The sequence below is a fragment of the Dama dama genome, chromosome 22, assembly GCF_033118175.1.
Source record: "Dama dama isolate Ldn47 chromosome 22, ASM3311817v1, whole genome shotgun sequence".
Lineage (NCBI taxonomy): Eukaryota > Metazoa > Chordata > Mammalia > Artiodactyla > Cervidae > Dama > Dama dama.
Window position 1 is genome coordinate 33,506,627 of NC_083702.1, and position 26,574 is coordinate 33,533,200.

Here is a 26,574-nt window from a genome sequence, read left to right on the forward strand (position 1 = left end):
TTCTTTTCTCTAGTACATTTAAGGTATAAATGTCCCAGTAAATGTTTCTTAAAAGTGTTCTACAATTGTTATATATAAGATGTACATTTTCAGTTAGTCTAAAATATTTATAATTATTATTCTGATTTCTTTTTAATTTTTAAACTTTTTTCTAGCTATATTTTTGTTATCACCTGCAGCTTAATATCACTGGTATAATTCAAATTCTTTGAAAACAGTTGAGACCTAATTTATGACTCAGCATATGGTCAATTTTTGTAATTATTCGATGTGTTCTTCAAAATAATGTGAATTTTGCAGTTGCATGCAAGGTTCTATATATGTCTACAATGTCAAGTTTCTTAGTCTTATATTTCAACTCTATCCCCCTCTACTGACTCTTTTCTATTTTATTCCATCAATTACTAAGTAAGTTAATATTCACTGGATTGTTTATTCCTCCCTGCTATTCTGTCAAATTTTCCTTAATCTGTCTTGAGGTTATGCTCTTAGGGACACTTAGATTTAATATCATTCTATCTTCCAATCAAATTGAAACTTCAATCACTTATAGAGTAACTTTATCTCCAGTAATGGTTTGGTTTTTAAAGTCTATTTTGTATAACCAGTGTAGTTACACCAGTGTCCATGTGGTATTTGCATGAAACTATTTTCCATTATTATTTACATTTTACATGTGAGGAGTTGGTACTTAAGGAACACATCCAACAGTAGACAGCCCTAAACTGAACCCACACAGCGTGTCTGCAAAGTTGATGCATCTCAACGTTATGCTTCTCTTATAAATTCCAAAGAGTTAAGTCAGCTTAGGTTCAGGGGAAAAAAAAAAAGATTCTCATTCTAATTTCTGCCATGAATTTCTCACAGATTGCTAATTGTGACTTTTCACTTACTTCCAGAAAAATTCTCACTCCTTTAATATTTTAATGCATCATAATACGGAAAAAAAAATCTACTAAAAAAGAGAATATTCTTAATCCAGAATTGCAGTACTCAAATTCTGTCACTTACACACAAGAAAGAAAAGTCTTTTAAAGTTCCACACTTTGTTTTTGAAATCAGAATGATTACCATCAACCTTAAGGTGCTTGTCAAATGCCACAGAACAATATCTCAATCTGTCTTAATCTAAAAATATGTAGCCAGGCTGCAATACAATCAAGATTTCTGAGAAACTGTATATGGCTCTACTGAGAAGAAAAGCTTACTGCAATCTGACTTCATGAAAAGCACTCAAAAAGGATGAGTGATAAGCTGTTTCATCTCTCCTTGAAAAGATAAACATAGAGCATTTTAAACAGAGGCATTAAGCAACTTATGTAATCATTTGGAATTCTATACTTTTGATATTTCTCAATAATTAATACTAAATATTTAATGCTAAATCATATTTGTTAACGGAGAAGGCAATGGCAACTCACTCCAGACTTTTGCCTGGAAAATCCCAAGGATGGAGGAGCCTGGTGGGCTGCAGTCCATGGAGTCATGACGAGTCGGACACGACTGGGCAACTTCACTTTCACTTTTCACTTTCATGCACTGGAGAGGGAAATGGCAACCCATTCCAGTGTTCTTGCCTGGAGAATCCCAGGGACAGGGGAGCCTGGTGGGCTGCCGTCTATGGGGTCACACAGAGTCAGACACAACTGAAGTGACTTAGCAGCAGCAGCATCATATTTGTTAAAAATGTGCAAACTATAAAGAAAATTAAAGTTGCTAATGATTTCATGATTTCCAACAACACAAGAGAAGACTCTACACATGGACATCACCAGATGGTCAATACCAAAATCAGACTGATTATATTCTTTGCAGCCAAAGATGGAAAAGCTCTATACAGTCAGCAAAAACAAGACCAGGAGCTGACTGTGGCTCAGATCATGAACTCCTTATTGCCAAATTCAGACTTAAATTGAAGAAAGTAGGGAAAACCACTAGACCATTCAGGTATGACCTAAATCAAATCCCTAACGGTTATACAGTGGAAGTGAGAAGTAGATTTAAGGGACTAGATCTGATAGACAGAGTGTGTGATGAACTATGGATAGAGATTCATGACATTGTGCAGGAGACAGGGAGCAAGACCATCTGCAAGAAAAAGAAATGCAAAAAAGCAAACTGGCTGTCTGAGTAGGCCTTACAAATAGCTGTGAAAAGAAGAGAAGCAAAAAGCAATGGTGAAAAGGAAAGATATACTCATTTAAATGCAGAGTTCCAAAGAGAGCAAGGAAAGATAAGAAAGCTTTCCACAGTGATCAGTGCGAAGAAACAGAGGAAAACAATAGACTGGGAAAGACTAGAGACCTCTCAAGAAAATTAGAGATACCAAGGGAACATTTCATGCAAAGATGGACTCAAACAAGGACAGAAATGGTATGGACCTAACAGAGGCAGAAGATATTAAGAAGAGATGGCAAGAATACACAGAAGAACTGTACAAAAAAGATCTTCACAACCTAGATAATCACAATGGGATAATCACTCACTTAGAGCCAGGCATCCTGGAATGTGAAGTCAAGTAGGCCATAGGAAGCATCACTACGAACAAAGCAAGTGGAGATGATGGAATTCCAGTTGAGCTATCTCAAATCCTAAACGGTGATGCTGTAAAAGTGCTGCACTCAATATGTCAGCAAATTTGGAAAACTCCACAGTGGCCACAGGACTGGAAAAGGTCAGTTTTCATTCCAATCCCTCAGAAAGGCAATGCCAAAGAATGCTCAAACTACCACACAATTGCACTCATCTCACATGCTAGTAAAGTAATGCTCAAAATTCTCCAAGCCAAGCTTCAGCAATATGTGAACCATGAACCTCCAGATGTTCAAGCTGGATTTAGAAAAGGCAGAGGAACCAGAGATCAAATTGCTAACATTCACTAGATCATCAAAAAAGCAAGAGAGTTTCAGAAAAACATCTATTTCTGCTTTATTAACTATGCCAAAGCTTTGACTGTATGGATCACAATAAACTGGAAAATTCTGAAAGAGATGGAAATACCAGACCACCTGACCTGCCTCTTGAGAAGTCTGTATGCAGGTCAGGAAGCAACAGTTAGAACTGGACATGGAACAACAGACTGGTTCCAAATAGGAAAAGGAGTACGTCAAGGCTGTATATTGTCACCCTGCTTATTTAACTTAAATGCAGAGTACATCATGAGAAATGTTGGGCTGGATGAAGCACAAGCTGGAGTCAACACTGCCAGGATAAATATCAATAGCCTCAGATATGCAGATGACACCACACTTACGGCAGAAAGTGAAGAAGAACTAAAGAGCCTCTTGATGAAAGGGAAAGAGGAGAGTGAAGATGTTGGCTTAAAGCTCAACCTTCAGAAAACTATTATCATGGCATCTGGTCCCGTCACTTCATGGCAAATAGATGGAGAAACAGTAAAAGCAGTGGGTGACTTTATTTTCTTGGGCTCCAAAATCATTGCAAATGGTAACTGCCGCCATGAAATTAAAAGATGCTTACTTCTTGGAAGGAAAGTTATGACCAACCTAGGCAGCATATTAAAAAGCAAAGACATTACTTTGCCAACAAAGGTCCATCTAGTCAAAGTTATGGTTTTTCTAGTAGTCATGTATGGATGTGAGAGTTGGACTATAAAGAAAGCTGGGCACAGAAGAATTGATGATTTTGAACTGTGGTATTGGAGAAGACTCTTGAGAATCCCTTGGACTGCAAGGATATCCAACCAGTCTATCGTAAAGGAAATCAGCCCTGAATATTCATTGGAAGGACTGATGCTGAAGCTAAAACTCCAATACTTTGGCCACCTGATGGGAAGAGCTGACTCATTTGAAAAGACCCTGATGCTGGGAAAGATTGAAGGTGGGAGGAGAAGGGGATGACAGAGGATGATATTGTTGGATGGCATCACTGACTCTATGGACATGAGTTTGAGTAAACTCTAGGAGTTGGTGATGGACAGGGAGGCCTGGGGTGCTGCAGTCCATGGGTTCGCAAAGAGTCGGACACAACTGAGCGACTGAACTGAACTGAACTGACGATTTCATAATCCAGAGCTAACAATATTTAATGTTCCTACCTTCAGCTAATTTTCTATGCATTTGTAATATATATTTATACTTTAATGTATATATGTGTGTGCATATGTGTATATGTGTACACACACACTTTTGGAGATACACTCTATATTTAATGTGGATTCTACTTGTTTCATTTAACATTACATCATGTATAATTTCATATGTATTTAAAAATTCTTTGAAAATATATTATTGACTGTAAAATATGAATGTACTCAGATTTATCCAACTATTGCTCTATTGCTGAGCAATTTATCCAGCCTCAAATTATTTCCATTATAAATATCTGAAATGATTATAATTACATAAAGTTTGTCACTTTTAATTATTTCATTAATTAGAAATTCATTAGAAATTCTGGAAGTGAAATTACCAAATAATGTTACTTGGGCCCTAATATCTAGTCTCTACTGTCCAGCAATAGTAATTTCCTCAAATTTATCTTCCAAAATAAAACTATATTTTCTAAACTCTTCTTAAGTGTGTCACGGTCAGGCAACTTTGTTCTAGTCAATTGAATATAAGTGGAACAGCTATGGACAGTTTTCAAAAGATATCCATATAGGGAGAGACCATAAATCTTCTAGAAATATTCCCTTCCTGCTGCCAGAATATTTCCTGCTGCTTTCAAGACTGGGAAAGGAATATGTCAAGGTGGTATACTGTCACTCTGTTTATGTAACTTATATACAGAGTACATCATGGGAAATGCCAGGCGGGATGAAATATAAGCTGGAATCAAGATTGCCAGGAGAAATATCAACAATAAGCAGATGATATCACTCTGATGGCAGAAAGTGAAGAGGAACTAAAGAGCCTCTTGTTGAGGATGAAAGAGGAGGGTTTCAGCTAAGAAAAAGGTGGCATAAAACTCAACATTCAAAAAACTAAGACCATGGCATCTGGTCCCATCATTTCATGGCAAATAGATGGAGAAAAAGTGGAAACAGAGACTGAGTTTATTTTTTGGGCTCCAAAATCACTGTGGACGGTGACTGCAGCCATGAAATTAAAAGATGTTTGCTCCTTGGATGAAAAACTATGACAAACCTAGACAGCATATTAAAAAATAGAGACATCACATTGCTGACAAAGGTTCATATAGACAAAGCTATGGTTATTCTAGCGGTCACATATGGATGTGAGAGTTGGACTATAAGGAAGGCTGAGTGCCAAAGAATTGTGGTGTTTTTGAACTATGGTGCTGGAGAAGATTCTTGAGACTCCCTTAGACAGCAAAGAGATCAAACCAGTCAGTTCTAAAGGAAATCAACCCTGAATATTCATTGGAAGGCCCGATGCTGAAGCTGAAGCTCCAGTACTTTGGCCACCTGATGCAAAGAGCAGACTCATTGGAAAAGATCCTGACATTGGGAAAGGTTGAGGGCAGGAGGGAAGAGGGCAACACAGGATGAGATGGTGCGATGGCATCACCAACTCAGTAGACATGAGTTTGAGCAAACTGGGAGATAGTGAAGGACAGGGAAGCTTGGCATGCTGCAGTTCATGGGACTGCAAAGAGTCGGACACAACTTAGCGACTGAATAACAATAGGGAAAGAGCATAAATCTTCTAGAAATATTCTTTTCCTGCTGCTAGAATATTGACTTTATTGCTGGAATATCAATACTGGATATCCCAAAACATGAGATAAAAGTTTCAGGGGAACAGAGCAAAAGATGAAGGATCTGGGTCCCTAATGACTATGGAACCTCCTGATCATTTCTTTACTGAGTACACAGACTTCACATAAGAAAAATTAAAGTTCTACCTTTTTAAAACAATTTGGATTACTTCCAACCAAACCTTTCCAAACTAGTAAACTGAAAATGTTGCATAGAATGCTTTGGAAACACTCAAGGCTCTTAACAGAGATAGTTAAATCGCTTTATGAAAAGTGGAACAAATATAACCTTTTTCCAACATTACTGAACGCACCCAACTCCCTACATTCTTGTTACAACATTATTCCAAACTACTTTTTACTAGTTTGATTTTAAGTGAAGCATAACTTTGCATTTCTTTAACTAGCCTTTTGCATTAGAATTGCATTCTTCATTAATTATTTGTTCTCATATCTTGTTATGTTTTAAATTAAGACGTTACTGCCTTTCTCATAATAATAGCTCTTTACATATGATGTTTGCTGTATTTATTAAAAGTAGTCCTAGTTTTCCATTTCCCACTTAATTTTATTTATATTTCTGTTTTCACTTGTAAAACTATAAAAGTTTCATATCTGCAATAATTCGTGACTTATTCCAGTTCCATTTCCATTCTGTTATCATTAAAGTTATACGCACAATGCTTTCTCCCATATTGCTTTGATTCATTTGTCTGTGAATATATAAAGTCTTATTTATGAATATTTTAAAGTATTTTGGGGATTTAAAACAATTCCATTTTTAAAGATGATAAAAAAAACTACCGTTGAATGTAAGGGTTTTCACAAATAAACTTGTATCTTGAAGTTCTAGAAACATAAATCATATGACTTTTCAAGTGGATTAGGAAATAAATTTTAATTCACTCTGCAGGAAGACAATTTTTTCACTATTCTCTTCAACTAAACAGAAAGGTAATTCCTTTTCCATTTTACTGGTGACAAATTTCTAAACAATAGGACGCCTTTCCTCCAGCCTTTTCTGCTCTCATTCATATGATAGTCCGTCAGTCATGGAACTATAAAAGGATTTTTAACTCCAGGTCTGTGGTCAAACATTCAATTCCTCTTCCCAAGAGTATAACTTTTACAAGCATTTCATAAATGCACACACAGATAGATGCCCAATAAATTTTCCTGCCAAGCAAATTGGAAAATACCTGTTTGGCCTCAGCAAACTTGTACTTTTGTATGTGTTTACAAAAACATACCCTGAAATACTTAATAGCCTGTGGCAAGTTTTGTAAAATCTGTGACCTACCCATTGTGACCCAGAGTATTTCTTTTTCAGCAACAACAAAAAGTAGCAGCAAATGTTTTTTAAAAAAATTTCAATGAAGAAGAAAAGCTTTTGCAACTTTAAGAAATGTGTATCTCATTAAGGAAATGAAAAGAAAAGAAATGTTGCTTTCATCTGCCAGTTTAGAAACATTACCTTCATAATGAGTCTGAAAATTATAATTACAAATTCAGTTGTCATCTGAACATAAAAGACTATGTATTATAGCTTTATATGCATATGTCACATATTTTACTTATAAATTAAAAATAAGGCACACAAACTTCCATTTTTAAAATAATCAATTTTTTCAAAGGTGTGCATTATGTGTTTTATCTTTTTCCTACCCAGTGCAGTGCCAAAATTTTCTGTTCAGGCTTCAGAATCTTGTAAGTAGATTCAGACAGGACTCATGTCATTAGCAAGAGGAATCTAGAAAAAATAAAAGTAGACCATTAATACTGCATTGTTCCTTTTTAGTAAATATTTCAAGATATGACTCTTCAGAAGCATGAGATGTCTATGGTTTTCAAATAAATTTTTATATATATAAATATCTATTTATATAGATATAAAGTTATTATTTATTGAAAAAGAGGCATTACTTTGATATCATAATATCACAAGAATTAATCCAAAAACTATTATATACATGTAAGTTCTGTTAAAGGCATTACATATTAATTTGCTATTTCTGTTTAGTCACTCAGTTGTGACCCCATGGACTGCAGGACTCCAGGTTTCCCTGTCCTTCACTATTTCCCAGAGTTTGCTCAAACTCATGTCCATTGAGTGAGTGATGCCATCCAACCATCTCATTCTCTGTCACCCCCTCCTCTGTATTTATTAATCACAAGTTGTTCATTTTGTATAATTTTGATATAAACATCCTGAGTATACTTTAGGACAGGTAGCATTAAGGTTTTTCTTTCTTGGAATGAGTTATGAAAATTTTTCAAGTAGCCTCATAGATCCTCTCTTTGATTGCATTCAAATGTGTGACGGCCAAGGTCAACACAGCAACCGCCTAGTGGGAGCCATTCAGCTGTCTCTACGTTGATGTTCCTTGCTTGTGTCTCTGTGACTGTACTGCCCAATCCAGCTTCAAAAATATTGCTCTTGCCACCATCAGAAGTGAATGGAACTCTGGCCGTTATCAGTTCCTTAGGTTAAACAAAAACTGTCCCTGGCAATCAGTTGAAATTCTCAAGAATCAGACTTTTGAGAGGAAGGAATCAGTACTTGGTGGTAGCCACAGCCTTGGTGCCAGTTCAGCCTCTTTACTATCAGTTCAATTTATGGAGAATTGAGTAATTCTTCATCATCATTCTTACTATGCCATTGATTATTCACTACTTTGGTCACAAGGTTTACGGTATTAGAGTAGTTTCATTACCATAGTTATCCATCTAGACCATGATTAGTAGAGGGGCTTTCACTTCATTCCAATGTCAGATCTTTTGTTAATAAGCACAGAACTCCAAAAGTCACCACATTGACAGAAGACGCCACATTATTTCATCAATTCACTAATTGCTGCTTTGGAAAGTATTTAAAAGGGAGAAAAGTTATTAAATTTTGAACATCAGAAGTTACGCTGCTACTTGTTCGTAACAGCCAAGACAGAGAAGCATCCTAAATGTCTACTGACAGATGAATGGATAAAAAAGATGTGGTGCATATATGCAATGGAGGATTACTTAGCCATTAAAAAGAATGAAATAATGCCATTGGCAGCAACATGATAAACCTAGAGATTGTCATACTGAGTGAAATAAGTCAGAAGGAGAAATATCATATGATACTGCTTATATGCAGAATCTAAAAAGAAATGATAAAAACAATTTACAAAGCAGAGTAGACTCACAGACTTAAAGAACTAACTCATGCTTAGGAGAGGGTGGGGGGAAGATGGGGTGAAAGGTTAATTAAGGAGTCTGGGATCAACATGAAAATACTGCTGTATTTAAAGTGGATAACCAACAAGGACTTACTGCACAACAGAGGGAACTCTGCTTAATATTTTGGAACAACCTAAATGGGAAATTAATTTGAAAAAGAGTAGATACGTGTATATGCATAACTGAATCACTTTGCTATACATCTGAAACTACCATAACATTGTTAGGAAACTAAACTCTAATATAATATTCAAAGTTTTAAAAAAGAGAAATTATGCTGTTGCAGTAAAATAAAAGTTGTTTACACATGGTCTGCCAATTCTTAAAAAAAAAAAAAAAAACTATTTTCATTAAAAAAATTATACTAAAAAGGTACCCCAAACTTTACTTTTATCAATTAAGTGAAACATCACATCTAAGCAACTGTGAAGACACCGCCACAGTAGAATTTACTTAAAAATGAAACAAAAAAATTTGTCATATCTCATAAGTGGGCAACACAGAAATACACAGCTGGTAATTTTACCCACAAGAGGGAGCCTGTATTTTTATATTTTTGTCACAGAACTTGAAAAACCTGAACTAAAATATGTTCTAAAAAATGTTTGTTGATACTATAATTTTTATGTAAGGTCAAGTTTTAAGCTAATCAGATTTCAGGTGGCATATTTTTCTTTAACCATAATATATCAGTATGGCACAAGATTAGAATGATGATTGGAATGTTTAAACTTTTCATACCTATATTGTAATTAGGTTTTTTCAAATATAATAATGAAGATGTAACTGCCAAAGCAGCGTAAGAGGAAATTCCTTTCAGGTAGTAGTAACATTAGTTAAGCGAAATTGACTACAATTATTATAAGTGCTTTACATCTAAATTTAATAACAGAGAAATGAAGTGATATTTCAGCCATCTTCTTGTCAGAAAAGAGGCTTATATAAACCAGTAGTTATCTATGTATTTTTGGAACAGGCAGCACCCTACTTTAAAAATTATGGTGGTCATTCTCACCAATATCACTTAAGACTTGCCTAAGAAAGGGTATAACTGACATGACATCAGGATGATCTTTCCTTTCTTAGAGTTGAGAAAAAGATCCTTTTTAAAAAAATCTAAGCTGTATTCTTCATATCTTTAATCTCCCTAAACAATACCTTAAATTACTAACTCTCTAAATAAATGTGCTCTGAGTTTTGGAAAATAAAATTTATCCATCAACTTAAAACTTACCTTATAAAAGATAGTTTTGGCAACTTATCAACTGAGAGTGATCTGTTCTATCACATTCAGAGACATAGTAATAATCCAGCTGAAATTTGTTTTGTGATCCCTTGTAAAGTGCAGGGAAGACAGCTGATAAAGTGTCCCTGTCTCCTAGAGTCCTCTCCTCAGCTCCTTGACAATATTATACACCGGGGGCAGGAAGTTGAAGAAGAAAGGGTTAATTACTGTGGCTCTTCCTTCTGAAATTCCAACCTACCCATTAAATCATTGTTTTTTCTCCCACTAGGGACCATGAATCTAATGGACCTAAAATCAATATCTTATAAATGACATAAAAAATATATTCATTTTATGGACTAATGTACCCTGGTGCCTGAATCCTATTTACAACCTCTACTTTAAAAGAGAACAACAGACCTACTTCTGCCAGTAAAAGGTTACTCAGTCACTTTGGTGACATGTTGCAGAATCCACTGTCCTACTCAAGTGTGGCAGGAGGGCAAGACTGGCGGCTGCAAATCCACCATTGTTGAAACTTGAAACCCAGTGCAGTGCACTCACGTTAGGACACACAATTACCAAGAAGCATGCATGGAGCTTCCAAGAGCTCCACCATCTTCCAAGGTGGATTTACATGTTTCTGTTGCATTAACTTGTTTCGTAACTTACATAAAGTTTTCAGGGCATCAAATCATTACAATACTGCAAAAGCAAACACAACTTCCACTTCATAGTGACTTCTATAATGATTGAGGAGACTCAATTAAAAAAAGAAACCCTAAAAGACCAAAATGATCACTAGCCTACCAGAGAGACACGGGCCAAAAAAATGTAGCGTGAGAGCACCCCACATTAAACCATAGTTTCAAGCAAGCTCTGGGGAAACTAAGGGCATTTCATCTCAGTGAGACAACCAAAAAAGTTACAATGACTGTCTGTTGGTTTTCACATATTAAGAAAATACGCTGGGAGTTCCCTGAAGGTTCAGTGGTTAGGACTCCATGCTTTTACTGCCGTGGCCCTGAGTTCAATCCTTGTTGAGGGAACTAAGATCCTAACAAACCATGTGGTATGGCAAACAAAAAAAGAAATGATGAGAAGGTTTTACTTCATGTAATATTTTTACTAATCCAAAGGACCCACATACTTCCCTCAGAAGCCATTCTTATGAGTGAGAAGGCCTTATGCTTAGTTTTAAAAAGAAAGCTTCAGTTTATCATTTATTCCTAACTTTATTTTGAGAGTATCTTCTTCTACTTTTAATATTTTTAAGATATCAAATGTAAAGCAACCCTGGAAAATGCAAATACTCCTGTACTGCAAAGATAAAAAGTATGGCCAAAAAGGAGGACAAAGAAAAAAAAAAAAAAGCCAAAAACTAAAGATGATCTATTTTTCTGGAAAAAAAGTATCTGACTTTCTGTTTCAATGGGTACAAACTGAAATAGAGAATAACCAATAGGAAAAGCAACTTTAAAACAGGTATTTTTTGAGAGAATTCTAGCAACAGGTCAGTATGAGGTTTTCTGTTCAGTTTTATGGCTTAAAATCCACAGTTATAAAACTACAAAAGAAAAAAAAAAAAACTGTTGTTCTTTTTTTTCCATTTGCCAACCAGAGTCATTTATCCCCTATTAGATAAAGTATAATAGACTCTACGGAAAGGGTCATTGGCCTTCCATTTAATGATATTGCCAGCCCCAATCTGCATTTTCCCGGCAATGTCCCTCAACACAGAATAAATGGCTGATCTCTTCACAATAACAGCTGATTTCTATTTATTAAGCTAAAAAGGTCACCATTTTCTACGGCTGGGCCGCCCTGCACTATTGATAATTTTATGCATAAACAAATGGCAAATTTGTGCCCCATAAATATGCATTAGCAATTACTTTTTCCTCGGGCAACGCTCACCGCATGCAAATGTGTACCTCACAGGGCCTGGGAGCTTTTGTTTTAGCTCTTGAACAGTGAAACAAAAGAGCACAATAAACAATTTTAAAATTGCCAATCAATAAGCAATGCAGATGCAAAGGTAAATGGCAAGAAACTTGCTTAGAAACAACTAAACAGAAAGTGAGGAGGGGGGAGATAGTGGAAGACTTTTCCTTTTTATTATTTCATTTCTTTCTCTTTCATAGTGAAAAGGCTGAAGCCCTCTTGACACAGAACAGCTAGATAGGCTGGTGCTAAATCAGATGCCAGATGGGGAAAATAGAATATATACACATGTTGAATCAACACACATACAAATACACACACATACCTCCCCCCCCAAAAAAAGGAGGTCTGAGTAAAACGGTGTCCTGACGTGATTTCAAATGCATCAGCGATTCAAATTTCAGATTTTTCAATTTCAGATATTCAAAGGATTTTTAAGCTGATAAACTGGAAGGCACTATGCAGATGCATAGCCAAATCTTAATGCTGCTGCATTTTGCCATGCATTTTGCCATTCCGTTTTCTAATAAAAACAAGGGAAACATACATTATCAATAAGCAGGATATTTTTAGGGACATGAGGGAAAGGAATAAATAAGGAACATACTGAAAAGAAATAAAAAAGCATCTCACAAAACAACTACACATCCAGATGTTTAATACCAAAAACTTTTACCTCAGAACAATTCAAGAACAGTATTGGGGGACATATCTGATGATTTGGTGGCTAAGACTCCAAACTCCCAATGCAGACAGTTTGGGTTGGATCCCAGGTCAGGGAACTAGATCCCACATATGGCAACTAAAGGTTCCCATGCTGCCATAAAGACTGACGATCCCAAGTGTCGCAACTAAGACCCAGCGCAGACAATAATAATAAAATATTAAAAAGAATAGCACTGGGTATAAGGATAGAGATGGGGAGCTAACAAGGACAGAAGCAACAGACAGGTGTAAGAAAGCCAAAGGGGGAAAAAATGTTACCTAATTTGAACTTGAACATGAACGATAGCTCAAGAAAAAGTTGACATTTTTTAAAGAAAAATAAACTTTTATAAGAGGTTTATTTGGCCCACTCTATCATGCACCATTCTAGGATCCATTTACCCTTGGATCTTGACAGAAATCTCTACAGGCTGGTATGTTTCACAGCACAAGGGACAGAGCAGTCAAGAAACTGAACCAGTGAACTTAAGGCGGTGCTGGGTCTGACCTTTGACCTAGTCTGATGCCTGCTCCTGCCACTTCACTACTGCCTGGCCTGAGTCTGCCATCCACTCCTGAAAACCTATCCACTTTAACCCGATTTAAAAGATCTCTTCCGCCGTGTGTTGGTGGCTTTGCCTTTGTGTGAACAAGTCAAACAGTATTGAAAATTTTAAATTCAGGACTTAGGCCAGTTTTCAAAACTAAGCTACTAAACTGCTTTTGTAAAATATACAAATGCTAACTTGTATATTAGTACAAAGATACATTGGGCCTCCCCGGTGACTCAGCAGTAAAAGAATCTGCCTGCTAATGCAGGAGAGACAGGTTCGATCCCTGGGTCAGGAAGATCTCCTGGAGGAGGAAATGGCAACCCACTTCAGTATTCTTGCCTGGGAAATCCCATGGGCAGAGGAGACTGGGGGACTAGAGTTCATAGGGTTGCAAAAATTGGACACAGCTAAGTAACAGAGCATGCATGTGTGCACACACACACACACACACACAAATATATTAGTATATTTCCACTGAGACCATGCCATAGTCTTAATAATCATTTAATATAATGAAAAGTTTTGTTCTTACACAATGGTTTAGCCAGTATTAACAAGAAAGTAGTAAAGATAAATAAAAATATTCTTGGCCTAAATGCAAATAGGCAAACATGAAAATCTAAAAGCAACAATAGCTCTGTACTGTTCAACATCAAGATACTCTTCACAGGGGCCTCTTAGAATCTCTGTGTGGGTACTAAAAGTCAACCTCATTCTTTAGAGGAGGCTGTGAAACTTCTCCTGGCAATACTTCCCCTGATAATGTCAGTGTTGGGAGATCAGGGCTGTTGCTGGTATGTCAACTATGTGAATAAGAGAAGATGTCCCAAAATGGACAATTCATAAAATATATTACTTACACAGTCATACACGACGGCCCCAGAAGAGACTTCATATTTTTCTTGGTTAGAAAAGTGTTATTTCTAGTATTATAGAATCAAACTCCATCTTTTCTAGAGTTAAAGATTTTTTTTAAATCAGGGAGTAGTTTGGGTTTTCCTAGTGGTTCGGATGGTAAAAACAAACAAACAAACAAACAAACAAAAACCTGCCTGCAATGTGGGAAAACTGGGTTTGACCCCTGAGTCAGGAAGATCCCCTGGAGAAGGAAATGACTACCTACTCAGTATTCCTACCTAGAGAATTCTATAGACAGAGGAGCCTAGCGGGCTACAGTCCATGGGGTCACAAAGAGGCAGACACAACTAAGCAAGTAACAATATAGTTGTTTTACAATGTTGTACAACAAAGTGAACTGGCTATATATATATATATCTATATATATATAATATATATATATATCTCCTCCCTCCCACAGAGCCCCCCCATCCCATAGAGTTAAAGGTGTTTGAGAACCAAGTACCCACTTATTATTACAAAATCAGTACAGCTGGATTCCAATACTTTATATAGTAATTCAAATAATTATAAAGTTAGTGTACTCCCATTTTGCTATCTTAATTATCAGTCTTCAAAGCTGAACATAAAAAACTTGAGCACGGTTTTTCTTGATCAACCAAATGCATTCAATGTGTGCTGAAGAGCATCACTGCAGAAGAACCCATGTTGTCATTACCATCCTATCTTGCCCAAGTCCTCACTCTCCATGCAAGTAAGGATTTCAAACCAAAACCACAAATACTCCAACTAATCTGGAGTTTGTCTGAAATTTATCAGAGCTTGTATAGTCAACCATGTAGACTGCCTGTAAATGAAAGTGTGCTAGAAGTGTGCAAAAACTTGGTGTGTTATATGGACACTCCAGTATCCAAAGGCTCAGTGTGACAGAGGCTAGGTCAAATAATTACACAATGTGAGCCAAGTCCCACTTTGATAGGAACAAAATTCTGGTAGAGGGTACCTTGTGAGGGATTGAGAAAGTCAGAGGAGCAATGGGAAATTCTAGAACTTCGTGCAAGAGGAAAGTCACTGCCTTATTTATCTTGGGTGAGGGTCTGTCAGCGTCTTTGCCTAAGATCCTTTCTTTGTCCATCTCCTGCTCTGCTGATTCCTGACATGCTCTCACTCTTGTGGGTTAAGTTTCCCTGGCCCCCCTGGTAGTCAGCTTGGAGGTGAGTTAAGCTACTGGGAGTAGGTAGTCTGGAGCTCGGTGTAAAACTGTGCGTAGGCGCATGCATGGGTGTGCGTGTGGAGGGGGTGCAGGCAGCCATGTGCACACACATGTACTCCTATGTCTCCTCTCTCATTTACTGTTTAAAAACATTTTATCATAGAGACAATTACATATTCAAAATAAAGACTTCAGAAAAACAAACTCCCATTGACTGTCTCCAAGGTTCAACACCTCTTGACCCTCTGCTGTTTGGATCTCTCCCTCTTTCTTTCCCTTGCGATGTGGCTCAGGCAGCAGCTCCATTGTTACCAGGTTTCGGCTCCTGCTGAACAGGCTCCCATGGTTCCCGCTTCTGTCCAGTGACCCCAGCAACCCTGCCATCATCCTGCCAAACTCAGCCCTTTTGTCTCCAGCATAAGGGTGGTAGTAACTTCTTCCTGCTCCTGACCTCTAGGTTGCTTTTTTAAAGTTTATTATTGTCAATCTGCAACAATTTCTCACTATTAGATGCCCCTTTTTAAAATAATCACAGTGGCTTCTGTCTTCCTGCTGACCATAAAGAGTGCTTATTTTATTTCACTTTTATCACCTACTGGCAGAACCATGATTTATCCTTTATTCATAGTTCCCTTGAAGCAGGTCAAGGCCACCTAAAGTATAAGACCCTTTCAACAGCATGGAACCCAGCATGCTGGTCCAATATAGTCCATGCCCAAAGTATGGTTCCCTACATATAACATTCACAATGCATTCATGTACCAATCTAGTCTTATGCCCCATCTTTTGCCAATTGCTTATTTATATCTTGCTTTCTTTTAATTGATTTGTCTTAAGCTATGGACCAATGAAGGAGCAACAGAGACCCACTACTGCCCCTAGAAATTCAACCCAAATGCCTAACATTTTGGGAATCTGGTCAGTCTATTTTAAGGAAGTAGCCAATCTGTCATGAAAATATATTTTGTCAGTGGTAGATGGCAGAAACTAGTTAACCAAGTATAGACATGTTTAATATGTAGGTATTTGTTTATTAAAAACAAAATATGACTTTCTGATGTTAGGAATGTGCATGTGCATATGTGCACACACATACACACCATAAAAATGACTGATGCTAGATGGCTCTTACAAAATTACATTTTGAAAAATTATGGGACTATGAATCAAACGTATAGATTAAATTTCCCTGAAACAGACATGTGCTTAATAATTAATGTGAAAGGATACAAATAATATTTATGATTTTATCCTACTCAAAACACTTGAATAATTATGCAGTAATCATAGGGCTAGATGAAGACATACTTATCAGATTGGAACTCTAATCTGTAAGGAAATTTTAAAACATAAAAGGATCTTAAAATGGAAATAATGGAAATAAATCCACACACTGAAACTTTAACCTATTTTAATATAGTCCTTTGTTTATAAAAATTTTAAGACAAAATATCTGCTTCAGATAATCTTCAGATAAGTTCACAAGACTTTGTAATTTTTAATGGCAGCAATCACAATGCAAGCAAGGATGAGATGTGGCAATGGAAAGAAGAGAACGTAGTTAATAACTATTCAGTGTCAAAATTCAAGTTAGATATAACCAATGCTCTATAACAAGGCAGAATTTTAAATATGGGTTCCAAAACTGATTTTCATCCAGTAGACAGGGAATTGGATAAGAATTCAAAACTCAGAAAAGTCAACCAGAAACACAGCGGGTATGACAACTGTGCTGGTTCAGTTCAGTTCAGTCACTCAGTCGTGCCCGACTCTTTGCAACCCCATGAACTGCAGCACGCCAGGCCTCCCTGTCCATCACCAACTCCTGGAGTCCACCCAAACTCATGTCCATTGAGTCGGTGATGCCATCCAACCATCTCATCCTCTGTCGTCCCCTTCTCCTCCCACCTTCAATCTTTCCCAGCATCAGGGTCTTCCCCAATGAGTCAGCTCTTCGCATCAGGTAGCCAATGTACTGGAGTTTCAGCTTCAGCATCAGTCCTTCCAATGAACACCCAGGACTGATCTCCTTTAGGATGGACTGGTTGGATCTCCTTGCAGTCCAAGGGACTCTCAAGAGTCTTCTCCCACACCACAGTTCAAAAGCATCAATTCTTTGGCACTCAGCTTTCTTTATAGTCCAACTCTCACATCCATACACGACCACCAGAAAAACCATAGCCTTGACTAGATGGACTAAAATAAGTACAAATAGGAGGACAAGACACATTGAATCTGAAAAAGATTCAACTTAAGAACAAGAGAGGACTTCTCTGGTGGTTCGGTGGTTATGAATCTGCCTGCTAATGCAGGGGACATGGATATGATCTCCGGTCCAGGAAGATTCCATGAGCCACAGAGCAACTAAACCCATGCCTCACAACTGCTGAGCCTGTGCCCCACAACAAGAGAAGCCACAGCAATGAGAAGCCCAAGCACAGCAACTAGAGAGTAGCCCCGTCTCGCTGCAACTAGAGAAAGCCCACACACTGCATGGAAGACTCAATGCGGCCAAAACTAAACTAATAATAATAAGCTGTGAAATTTAAAATTTCACAAATTAAAAAAAAAAAAATGACTAAGAAGGGCACCAATCACTAAGTTCAATCAGATATTTAAAGGGCTGCCATTTGGAAAAGTATGGACAACACATATTGTCTCATGTTTCACATTAGAACAAAGTCACATTTCTGTTTTTGTTTTGATGGCAGGGTTATGAGGAGGTAGTAGATTTCAGCGCATTGTGAAAACCAACTTTTTCTTAAATGAGATGCCCAGTAATACAATTGATTGGAGGGACACAAATGATTTAGGGTTTAAGCCAGGGCTCTGGATTCAGGGAGACTGGAATAACGTTTTGGCTTTGCTATATATTACCCAAGTGATCCTGGACATAGTCATTTAACTTCAGTTCTTCATCTGCAAAATTTTTCAAATATATTCTCTACCAAAGAAGGTGGCAGAGATGGTAAAGCAAGACCATGTCTCAGAGGTCTAAGAAAAGGATTTCTGAACAGAATGGCATATTGGTTCATCTAGCTTTTAAGATCCATTCTAACCTTAGACTAAACTATTCTATTTCTCAAAGTTCAGGCATATATTTTCATACAATTTCAGGCCAGGAAAGCTCCCACTGATTTTTAAAAAGGGGGAAAAGTTTGTGGCAATTTTGCATTAACAATGTTTCAGCCTCAAATAGAGAAAGGATATTCATTTTTGACCAAAAATAAAGCTACTAAAACTCACAAAGAATTTTTAGTTAATAAAAAGACACATAACGTCATAAGTCAGAAATATGGTTACTTAAATCAGCAATATCCACTTTGAATAAATTTACAATATTAACCTTATTTTCTCCTCTTTAAAGTCTCTAACTACTCAATTTATAGATACTTCTTGGATACCGAAGAAACATGAACAAAGTACTTATGCTTTTTGAACCCTGAGAATGGTTTCCTTGCTGCTGTCAGCCAAGCCCTTCCACCACTCCTTCAACCGTGCCTTCTGTCACAGCCACTCAGCACACGGCAACCAAGAACACAGAAAAGTGAGCTAAGCAGGGCTAAAGGGCAACTTCAAAAGAAGTGATTCTCAAATCCTTTTTTGTGATGCCCCAGGGTTCCTCTAGTTATTTCAAGGAATGCTCTAAAATTTTCAAGAAGTTCTTAAAACAAAACCATTTTATTCGTCTCAGCCTAACAATTACAGAGCTCTTTAGACTTTTCAAGGCATTTTCACTTAAACTATCAGATCTGATCCTTGTGGCAATCCTTGAAGGTAGGGATGACTGGGATGATCCCTCTCTTACAGATTAAAACAAATCTGAAAAATTGTGATGTGACTCCCAAGTCACTAAACTATAATAAAGCAGCATAAAAAAAAGGCAAGAGCCCAAGTCCTGTCTTCTTTCCCCTCCACCATGCTTTGTAACAGAGTACCTGCAGTACGTGTGTGTGCAAAGTCACTTCAGTCATGTCTGACTCTCTGCAACCCCATGGACTGCAGTCTGCCTGTCCATGCATGGGATTCTCCAGGCAAGAATACTGGAGTGATTGCCTGCCTTCCTCCAGGGTAGCTTCCCAACCCAGGGATCGAACCTTTGTCTCCTATATTGCAGGCAGATTCTTTACTGCTGAGCTATTGGGAAAGCTCACCTAGAGTTCAGAGAGGTCATTTTGAAATCCTTCAAATCATGGAAGCATTAATTTATTTCTGGAGTTCTGCACGTTGACCAGGATTATGCTACACTCTGTATTTACCTTCTTATTCGTTGAGAGATGCTCCCATTTTAAAAAATGGAAATAGCACAGTGGTTCTCCACCAAGGGGATTTTGCCCCTTGGGGGACATTTGGCCATGTCTGCAGACATGTTTGATTGTCACACTGGTGGGGGGATGGGGGACACTACTCTAGACCATAGAAGCCAGGGATGCTTCTAAACATCTCTCAGTACATCTGGGACAGCTCCCCACCACAAAGAATTATCCAGTCCAAAATGTAAATAGTGTTAAGAAGGAGAAACCCTGGTTTAGCAGCAGTTTTATTTAAGCCATCTGTTTTTGTCTCTTATTTTTGTTATATAATCATAATAATGCTTTCAGATTGTAACATTTCCTGAGTCCTAATGACTGGTTTGGCATTAGGCTATCAGCTCTTCAGTAGTCACTAATTCCACAAAATGCCCTCTACCTTAATCTTTGCTCTTTGGCAATATGTTGAACAGTGGTTCAAGTGACAGAGGTCACCATTACTGAGATAAATGGATCATAAAATAATTCGTCATGGTATTTATAACACTTTGCTTAGAAGAATGTTGAAAATAAAGTGAAGCAAATGGGGAAAGTCAGAAGCATACATTTCAATAATATGAAACGAAAATGGAAATTTATTTCAGTTATGCGAGTGACCTTTGACTTTCCTGTTATGTACAGCTTACATCAGACAAGCACAACAATGCGCATCCAATCTTAAAAATAAATTTGGTTATCTTCTGACGTGCTAAATTATTTCAATAAGCATCATGATAAGTAATAATATCCTCTTTGCAGAGAATGTCACTCTTTGCCTTTGCCCTGTTAAAACCTTCCCCTAAGCAATGGCTCTCAACTCTTGCTTCCTATGGATAGGGTCCAGGCTACCTTCTCCAGGCTTAGTTCCAGTCTTAACATGAGCCAGATAAAGTCCCTGATTTGGAAGCAGCAAGTTGCCTCAGTCATAAGGACACATTACGGTATCCCCTATGTATTTTGTATGTAGTATTTTGCTTCCTTAGTCTTTACCCCTTTGGTGTCTTCAGATATGTCAGCATTTGAATGATGATTTAGGGCTTTAAAAGAAACCTTTTTAGATCACACTCCATTTAAGATTGGAAAAGACCCTGATGCTGGGAAAGACTGAAGGCAAAAGGAGAGAGGGGTGGCAGAGGATGAGATGGTTAGATAGTATCACTGACTCAATGAACACAAATTTGAGCAAACTCTGGGAGATAGTGAAGGACAGGGAAGCCTGGCATGCTACAGTCCATAGGGACTGTACCAAAGAGTTGGACATGATTTAGCGATGGGCTTCCCTGATAGTTCAGTTAGTAAAGAATCCACCTGCAATGCAGGAGACCCCTGTTCGATTCCTGGATTGGGAAGATCCACTGGAGAAAGGATATGCTACCCATTCTAGTATTCTTGGGCTTCCCTTGTGACTCAGCTGGTAGAGAATCCTCCTGCAATGTGGGAGACCTGGGTTCGATCCTTGGGTTGGGAAGACGCCATGGAGAAGGGAAAGGCTACCCACTCCAGTATTCTGGCCTGGAGAATTACAAGGACTGTATAGTCCATGGGGTTGCAAAGAGTCAGATACAATTGAGCAACCTTCATTTCATTTCAGTTCAGTTCAGTCGCTCAGTCATGTCTGACTCTTTGCGACCCCATGAACTGCAGCACGCCAGGCCTCCCTGTCCATCACCAACTCCCAGAGTCCACTCAAACTCATGTCCATTGAGTCAGTGATGCCATCCAACCACCTCATCCTCTGTCGTCCCCTTCTCCTCCTGCCTTCAATCTTTCCCAGCATCAGGGTCTTCCCCAATGAGTCAGCTCTTCGCATGAGGTGGCCAAAATATTGGAGTTTCAGCTTCAGCATCAGTCCTTCCAATGAACACCCAGGACTGATCTCCTTTAGGATGGACTGGTTGGGTCTTCTTGCAGTCCAAGGGACTCTCAAGAGTATTCTCCAACAGCACAATTCAAAAGCATCAATTCTTTGGCACTCAGCTTTCTTTACAGTCCAACTCTCACATCCATACATGACCACTGGAAAAACCGAATCACTGAATGGCAATTAGGGTTCAGGGAACCAGTACAAATGCTAACACTCTGACTACTACTATTGCTGTGAGTGAAAACTGCCCTTGATTGCTGATCCAGGATTTCAGTGTCTTCTGTCAACACCTATGAAACTGTGGCAGGCTAATGTATTAGCTTGCAAATAGGGTAAAAATCTTAGACCCTTCAAAGTTCTTAAAAATGCACACAAACAACATTAGCATACTCTTCCAACAGATGGCCATTTTGCCCCATACCTAAATTCAGAAGGACCTATTTTTATTTCTTAGTAAACAGAATGAAATGACCATATATTAAGTTTATTTCAACAAAAAGGTATTTGGCTAATAATGGTAATAGTAATAGCATTAATTGATTGACTTCTATAAGTCAGGTGCTTTATTAGGAGCTTAACAAATACTACTAACTAGTTTAGTCTGACAATAACACTGATGTGCTGTATGCTTAATCGCTGTCATGTCTGACTCTTTGCGATGAGGCAGCCAATATTATCCCCATTCCACAGGAGGAAACAAAGACCTTGGACTTCCATGGTGGTCCAGTGGCTGACACTCCATGCTCTCAAAGCGGGGGGCCCAGTTTCGATCTCTGGTCTGGGAACTAGATCCCACATGCTACAACTACGTTTGTATGATGCAACTGAAGATCCCACATGCAGCAATTAAGACCTGGTGCAGCTGAATAAATTTTTAAAATAAATACTCTAAACAAAAAACTACGTAAATTAAGTAACTTGGCCAAGACTACACGACCAGTTGGTATTGGAGCAAAGATCTGCATTCAGGATGGAATGTGAATTTGGCTTGTCTTTTTAATCAACTTTCTTTCACATGTTCCACTCTGAGCCACATATTGGTGGTACAGAGATATGGTCCCTGGCTTTGAGGGACTCATGGTTTAAAAAGGGAGAGAAAGTAATAAACAGTTAACTTCAACAGAATGCCATAAGTATGCACAGGGAAGGGACCTGACCACCTCAGGGAGTAGGCAATGTCTTCCAAATGAAAGGATGATTGAAATGAATCTTGGATAATCAAGAGTAGGCCAGGTGAAGAAAGAGGGGCAACGCATTCCCTGATTTTCACATGTGAGGAAATGGAACCCCAGACACAAGGCTAGTCACACTGCTGCATTGAAAAACACAGTGGCCCATTGACGGCTGATGAATTTTTATTATTCCCTGCTTTCCTCAAAGATTATTCCTCAGTTCTTATCAGCAATAGGCAATGCTAGTATTATCTCATGTTTATACTTTTTTTCTTCTTCTTCTTCTTCTTTTTTTTAAAAAATCTGGTCGTTAAGCATTGGGCATTCAAGGACATAATACATGAAAGCAGTGTGACAAGAGTATCGCTTTTCTAGGATAGACATGGCACATCCCTAAGCACTGAAAGGGTTAATAAATCACTTGGAAATTTAAATGTCATTTTCTGTTAGAGTTTATTGAAGGACTTATCATGATTATAGACAAAGTTCCAACAAGGTCAACACCAATGTTCCAAAGGCATGAGCAGGTAAGCTAAAGAGAGATCAAATAAATTGTTTAAATGTTACAGCATAGGTAGTTCTCACGAATGTCTCTGCAACCGGTCTAACTTCCATTAACATAGTTAGAAAGTCTCTGATATGAAGAAAATTACTATAACTTCAGATATTACTCTAAGGAGCTATTGCTGTAGAATAGAAATGAAGAGATGTAGATAAATCTGCTAATGTTCATCTTATTCACATAAAGTGTGCATATAGGAACAGAAAACAGAAGCAAGAAATTCAAGAAAATAATGCCCAAGATTTGAGTCCAGTTGCAACACTTTCTCAGAGAAGGAAATGGCAACCCACTCCAGTATTCTTGCCTAGAGAATCCTGTGGACAGAGGAGCCTGGTGGGCTGCTGTCTGTGGGGTCACACAGAGTCGGACACGACTGAAGTGACTTAGCAGCAGCAGCCACACTTCCTAAGTTGCAGGAATTCATATACATTTTAACAGAGATTCAATATGGTTTAGTGGACAATAATCAGAATGGGCAAGTGAGGTAACAAGGAGTATGTTAATCAAAAGAGTGAAATATTACTACAGTATGCTTGATGGATTAGAGTTTGACTTTTTTAGGACAGTTAACACCACCACCCCCACATGCATTTAGTGTCACTATACCAAAGACACTAGGATGGCTGCTGGGAAAAATGGAGGAGAATATGCCCTGTATCTGCCAGTGGTCTAGGGAGCTGAAGGTAGCAGTAACACATGGCTAAATAAGTAACTACTGTAATTTACCCCACAAACATTTAGCGAGTGTCTGCTCTATCTTTCGTGATAACTAAAGAAATCTAAACGAAAGGTGCGAGTAAGGATGGGAACTAAGGAAAAGAAAAGGTGCTAACAGCTTCCTGCATTTCAAATACAGCTGCTTCCAGTTCCTACCTGAGCCAAAAGTGAACAGTGGGGACAGGGTACCAAGATCAATGACAGTCCAGGATCAGAATCACTGACATCAACATTATCAATATTATCCAATCTCATCACACTGAGCGATAAATTTACAGGTGAAAAAGATGGATATTTTCTACAGGATCTGACTAAAAAGAAAACTAATTCTTGAGGTTTAATTACTTGAAAAACCAACTGAAATTGCATAAATAAAATTCTGACTAGGACTTTAAAAAAATACTCAGAATCACACTTGGGATATTCTATTAATTCAATCAAATCCCTAGTCATATGGCAAATATTTTTCAGTATTTAAAGGAAATCTGAGGATATGGTTGATTCATCACTCTTTTAAGGGTTTCACTGGTGACTCAGTAGTAAAGAATCCAGCTGCAATGCAGGAGCCATGGGTTCAATCCCTGGGTTGGGAAGATCCCCTGGAGAAGGAAATGACAACCCATTCCAGTATTCTTGCCTGGGAAATCTCATGGACACAGGAGCTTGGTGGGCCACAATCCTTGGGTTTGCAAAAGAGCTGGACATTACTTACTGATTAAGGACAATGATCATTCAGTATGTAGCATTTATCCAAGTGTTATAAAATGTGTCCCCATTAGGGGAGGGTGCAAGTTTTAAGAGGCCTGAAACTTAAATGATTTGGGATGCCTTCTTTAAAAAAAATACAAAATTATGATCTCTTCACAGTAGCCATAACTTCACAGAGAGGATTTTGTGTACAGAGTAGATTTTACAAAAATAATTTAATTAAGAGAATTATACATATAAGAGAAAGATAATTCAATCTTTCTAACAGCATGGTTGATAGATTTTTTTCTCCCTGTTGTTATAGACAGTCAAGGAAAGATTCTTTCAACTTTACAACTTGTTTTTGGTAAGGCTATGTAAAATTTTTGGACTGTATCAAATTCATGAAAGCCTTTAGAAAGTTTCTTATGAGATACAGGATTTGGAGGAATTTTCCACAAATTAGCTTCTGGCTCCATACATTCATGCTTTTGAACTGTGGTGCTGGAGAAGATTCTTGAAGTCTCTTGGACTGCAAGGAGATCAAACCAGTCAATCCTAAAGGAAATCAACCCTGAATACTCATTGGAAGGACCAATGCTGAAGCTAAAGCTCCAATACTTTGGCCACCTGATTCGAACAGTTGACTCATTGGAAAAGACCCTGATTCTGGGAAAGATCAAAGGCAAGAGAAGAAGAGGGCAACAGAGGATGAGATAGTTGGATAGCATCATCGACTCAATGGACGTGGGTTTAAGCAAACTCCAGGAGATAGTGAAGGACAGGGTGGCCTGGAGTGCTGCAGACCATGGGTTCCCAAAAAGTCAGACACAACTTAGTGACTGAACAGCAACAACCATACATTCAAACACAGCTTCTCTTCCATGACTAATATATTTCCATTCTGGTGACAGAGAAGATGTTCATAAAACAGTGTGATGGTGGCCCTAAAACTTGTGGTTACACGCAGATAAGTCAGCAGTAGGATCATTCTTAGGAGCCCTAGGGAACAGGTACGAATAATATAACCAGCAATAAGAATGAAGGTGGATGCTGTAAATATTTCCCACTCAACCTATATGAACTGCATCCCCAAATCAATTTTTCTTTACATGATCCCCCAAATGCCCTAATCATCCCAACATTATATAGTAAGGTGGAAAGTGATGGAGAAGAAGTTGGAATACAAATAGATGGTGATACTAATCATTTTGCAAATTTAACAAACACACGTGCCCATGTGAACACTTAACTTGGATTCAACCAGGGCCATGGAATGAACTTAAGCTTCCCTTACTTCAAGGTAAAACTCCCTCTGGTTCTCATCAAAGCTTTTTAATTTTTGTGACCTGAAAGCTCAGGTGGTTGCCCTGGCCATCAGTTAAATCAGTTAACATAAACTATTAAATGTTTTGTAAATCTTTTGCAACAAGTCCTTTAACATGGCACTTGATGTATCTACAAAATGAATCATCACAATGTACAAAGACCTCTGGATACGCCGGCAGAGATGGAAGAAGGGTATGAACCCACAAAGGGCTGCTAAGTGGCAAGAGAAAGCTAAATTATGAGCCGAAATATTAGAAGAAAAAGAAGCTTCATGGGTTCTATAATTTAGAGACATACATTAATACTACAGAAAGCAGGCTGGCAGGACTGTGAAGTTTTACTGATTTTCCACTTTCACTCTAATTTTGTTTAAGCCAAGGGGAATGATACCAGCACCCTGCTGACACAGCATATTGATCCCAGTTCCTGAAGTTAAATTATACTTTTCTATTTTACTATGAATTCAGACATATCCTATTCTTTGTGATCCCATGGACTATACAGTCCATGTAATTCTCCAAGCCAGAATACTGGAGTGGGTAGCCTTTCCCTTC

General features: G+C 38.0%; 1 protein-coding gene across 2 annotated transcripts in view; it reads right to left on the minus strand.

Annotated features, from left to right (window-relative positions):
• SOX5 (SRY-box transcription factor 5) overlaps nt 1–26,574 on the minus strand; it is a 1,090,517-nt gene that overhangs the window by 780,667 nt on the left and 283,276 nt on the right. For both annotated transcript variants that reach the window (XM_061125136.1, XM_061125135.1), the window contains exon 4: nt 7,348–7,432. The gene's annotated coding sequence lies outside the window, so the exon portion shown is untranslated. The remainder of the gene's footprint in view (nt 1–7,347; nt 7,433–26,574) is intronic.